This window comes from Crocodylus porosus, unplaced genomic scaffold, assembly GCF_001723895.1.
Source record: "Crocodylus porosus isolate Cpor-Errol unplaced genomic scaffold, CroPor_comp1, whole genome shotgun sequence".
Lineage (NCBI taxonomy): Eukaryota > Metazoa > Chordata > Crocodylia > Crocodylidae > Crocodylus > Crocodylus porosus.
Genome location: NW_017728906.1, coordinates 175905942 through 175911005, shown reverse-complemented (window position 1 = coordinate 175911005; position 5064 = coordinate 175905942).

Here is a 5064-nt window from a genome sequence, read left to right as displayed (position 1 = left end):
CTTTGGGTGCTCTGGTGAACAGGTGTTCCCCCAGGTCCTGATGCACACCCCTTAAGTACTTATAGGCTGCCACCAAGTCAACCCTGAGCCTTCACTTCTCCAGGCTGAAGAGTCCATGACTCTCAGCCTCTCCTCGTAAGGCCTGTTCTGTTGCCCTCTGATCATGCGTGTGGCTCTCCTCTGGACTTTCTCAAGCTTCTCCACTTCCTTTTTGAATTGTGGAACTCAGAATTGAATGCAGTACTCCAGCTGTGGCTTCACCAAGGCCAGGTATAATGGAAAGATGACATTCTGGGACTTGCTCAAGAAGCATCAATCGGTGCAAGCCAGAGTTCTGTTCACTCTACCAGCTGCGGTATCACATTGGAGGCTCATGTTCATTTTGTGGTCAATCATGACCCCCAAGTCTCTTTCGGTTGTGGTGCTAGCAAGCGTAGCACTGCCAAGCTTGTAACAGTGGTGAAGGGTTTTTTCCCTGAGGGAGAGCACCTTGCATTTCTCCATATTGAATGCCATCAGGTTTTCATCTGCCCACTTTGCCAGCCTATCATGAAGATAAACACCACATTGGCCCTCTTCCAAATCTTCAGGTACTTCGCCTGAGCACCATAAGTTCTCAAATATCCTTGCCAGTGACTGTGCTTTAATGTTCCTTAAGCACTCTTGGGTGCAATCTGTCTTGACCAGCTGATTTGTGGGTGTCCAACCTCTCCAGGTGTTCCTTCACTAGGTTGATGCCAATGATAGGTGTATATTCACTCTTCCCTAGCCATCCCACATAATGTTAGGTATGGCAGTCCCTTTGGGTTGATGAAAAACCAATGCAAAGTAATCATTAAGCAGGTTGATTTTTTTCAGGGTGTGAGTTGTCAATTGTCCCATTTGGTTTATCAGGAGACCAGTGTTACCCTTGTTATTCTTCCAACTCCCCACATATTTGAAGAAGGACCTTTTTATTGTCCTTGATTTGGGTAGCCTGTTAGAGCTGGGTTACAGCCTTGGCTTTCCTGGTTCGCTCCCTACAGGTGTGGACCAGTGCAGAATACTCCTCCTTAGCAATGCTTCCAGTCTTCCATCCTTTATAAGCCTCTCTTTTTAGACATAAGAGGTCCATGAGTTCCCTGTTGAGACAAGAGGGTTGCTGTGTCCTTTTACTACTTTTCCTATGGGTTGGGATGGACATCCCTTGCATTTCTAGGATTGCTAATTCTGCAAAATTCTGCAAAATTCACAGACCTTTTGTTCATGTGTAAGCAATTATTGATGTAACAGGGTTTTGTCTGCTTATGAACAAAAAGGGATACATTTGACAAATCACATGTTGACTATAGTACTCTGCTATAATAATGTCCATAAGAGCAGTTTCGAAATAAACAAACTTATTACAGTTCCTGAAAGTCTAGTAAGCTGGACAATACTGCCTATGAACAAGGACACATTCATCTACATCTCCCTGGACTGCACTTACATCAGCTTTCACAAGACAAAACAAATCAATTTGCATAGTTCAGTTTCCTTCAATAAATTAAATTCAGTATAAAATATTGTTTACAATTAAGTAGTTGACATGGTTCCCTCTAATTCCATAATGAACTTCTGACCTAGTGCAGATAACAGGGAAAGATGTATTTCTCTACCTGAGTTTAAGGATCTGTCCACAAAGGCTTTGTAGCTAGACCTTATAGCTAGAAGTTCAAGGGGTTAGATGGGTTAAAAATAGACCCCAGTCTAAGGTATATTGAGGTAGGGGAAGGGGTGGGTGGGATGGGGGGGCTAGAAAGGGGATCTGGGGACTACTGGGATCTGAAAGGGAATAGGTGGGATCCAGGAGGGATTGGCAGGACCAGGAGACTAGGATCTGTGGGAGGAGGTTGGGGGGAATTCAGGGGATTGGAAATTTTGGAGAGGCTCCCCAACACTGCCAAACCCCCCTGAACCCTCTTAGCTCTCTCCAGTGTTGCTGAACAACCTCCTTAAAACTGCTCTTGGACAGATAAACCAGGATTCATGGGAGGGAGGCTCACAGGACTGAGGGATGGCAGCTCCATGGGGAAGGTTTGGTGGGATTGGGGGAGCTTTCTCCCTCCCTGGATCAGCAGCTATTTTTAGCCCCCCACCCTGACCCTTCACCCCAGCAAACCAACCCCCTCCTATCCTGCCCACTTCTCCTCCTCTCTTTTGGGGGGTGAAGAGAGCTGGCTGATCTGTGGGACAGAGGTATTATCCTTTGGGAGTTGCGGCAGGGGAGCTAAAAATATCCTGGTGCAGGGGGAGTGGGGTAGGAAAAGTGTAGCCCCAGGACTGGGTTCAGTGGCTGGAATTTCCCAGCCCTGAGGTTGCATTGGGAATAGGTACAGAAATTCAGTTAGATTGGTCTATCCATACCTGATCTAACTTAGTACACCTCCAAGATACAGTTAAATTAGTTTGGGTTGGCCTTTTTTTGACTGGTCTTCTAATCTTCCTGGAACTTCTGTACAGTCATACTTAGATCAACCTAACTAGGGATCTAAGTGTAAAGTCCACGCCTGGGCAAACTAAATTAGATCGAGTGGCCATTTTTAATGCAATCTAACCTCTATGAACATCTGTATGTATCCAAAATGTCCAAGTTGCATCCTAGATTCTTTGGGAAAATTTGATACACTGGTAGTACAGGCTTTATTGCAATTCTGAAAAAGAAACCCTGTTTTCTGTTTAAGAACACATTCTCTTTAATCAGGACATCAACAGAAATCATACAAATTAGCTTTCAGATATGGAAAATCCTCTTCTGACAAATATCAGATCACTTGAAAGGACCTCTGTTTGGCACTAAAATAACATATGTATCCCAAAAGTACTAATCATTTTTGAATTGGCTGCATTTTTTAGGACTGAATGGGTGCATCCTGACTAGTGGGTACATGCTGCTCACAGTGCCTCAAAGCAGGTTGAGGCACTGCAAACCACATGTGGTTCATCGTCACCCATTCATTGCACTGGAAATTAGCAGCAGAGTGGGGTTTTTACATACTGGGAAATCCCAGTATCAAAAATAACCCCCTGCCATTGAAAAAAGCACTGTGGTGCACATGGCAAAAGCGTATGACAAAAGAAAGGGGCCCTGGCCAGCCAGAGCCACACTGCTGCTCTGAGAGGTCCCAGGATCCCAGGTAAGGATGCTGAGGCCAACACAGGTGTTGGTCTCAGCCTCCCCTACTCTACCTGGGTCACTTTGTCACATGCCAGAATGTGTATGCAGGTGCGTGCCAAGGGACAAATAGCAGCAGCACAGATATGTGCCACTACTTTTTGTCCCTCTGGAAACATGCAGTCCTGCATGTGCACACTCATCAGGATGCACCTAATATAGCCACTTCCTTGCTTGAGAAACATTCCTTACTACTATCCATTCATGCAGCTTTCTAAAGTGTTTGTGTGTGACCCATATGTCATAATAATGTCCTTTGAGATGACAGGGGACCTATTTTCATTTTTACAGGTAAATACAGACTTCTGAAATTCATAAGCTCATGGACCCATTGAGAACAAATATACAAACCATGAAGTCTGATGCAAAAAAGTGAAGGTTAACCAACTGCCCAAGCATTAAATAAATACTATGAAAAAATCAACTTGAACTGCGTAGAGGGAAAATCAGTAATCAGTTCACTATATGGAGGCAAATATTTGCTTGGCAAAAATAAGCAGAAAAAATAATGAATGCTCAGTATGTGTATTTGAATAGAATGAATGCTCTATCCAAAAGAGCAGTAGTGGGGAAGAAAGAATCAGAAAAAGGGAGGACAGAGGCTGGAAGGAGAGTTCTGGATAATAATATCTTTTCTTCATTGTCCATCCTTCAGCATTATATGTTTGCATATATTCTCATTACTAAAGTAAGGAAATACAGATTAAATGAAAGCACTGTAAAATGGATTTATAACTAGATTGGATCATTGTGTTCAATAAGTAGTCATCAGTGGCTCTGTGTCTATTTGGGAGAGTCAATCCTGGGTCCAGTATTGTTTAACTTTTTCATTAATGATTTGGGTGATAGGATTTGCAGGTGATACCAAGTTGGGCAGAGTTGCAGACACACTGGAAGATAGGATTAGGATCCAGAATGGCCTGGATAACTGGAAAAAGGATCTGCAATTGACCACATTAAATTCAACAAAGGCCCTAAAGATGCACTTCGGTCTTTCTGTCATTTCAAATTTATGAAGTATCTTAGAATCATAGAAAATAGGAGGGACCTCAGGAGGTCATCTAATCTAATCCCTGCTCAAAGCAGGACCATCCACAACTAGATCATCCCAGCCAAGGCGTTGTGTAGCCAGGTCTTAAAAACCTCCAGTGGTGAAGAGTCCACAACCTCTCTGGGCAAACTGTTCCAGTGCTTTAATACCTTCCTTGTGAGAAAGTTTTACCTTATATCTAACCTCAACAAAGACATAATGAGCACACAATGTGAAGCTCAGATCCACAACCCTGAGATTAAGAGATTCACGTTCTACCAGTTGAACTAGCCAGGCCCATATCTTCTTTTTGGATAACAAGTGAAGAGTATATAGGACAATATCTGTTAGGGATATGTGTTTTTAAAAAGAGTATACCTGAATAACTTGCATATAGGACAAAAATTAGCTAAGGAGATCTCTGCTCCAGTAATGTTTGTTTAGAATAAATCCTTGGGAAGTTACAGCAGCCAGGAAGAGCACTAATATGTCAATATTTCAAAAGGGCAAATAGAAAATCCCAAATAACTGTGGGTTTGTCAGTCTTAGCCTGACATCAGCACCAAAAAATAATGGAACAAAATTACATGGAATTTAAGCAATTAAGAATTAAACTAGAAAGAAAGAGTTAATGCCAGTAAACATGTATACGATAGTTCTCATTAACCAAACCTTCATAGATTGCATAGATTTCATAGACATTAGGGCTGGAAGGGACCTTGGAGGATCAACGAGTCCAGCCCCCACCCAAAGGGCAGGAAGTCAGCTGGGTTCATAGGATCCCAGCAAGATAAGCATCCAATTTGCTCTTGAAGGTGTTCAATGTAGGTGCTTGAACCAC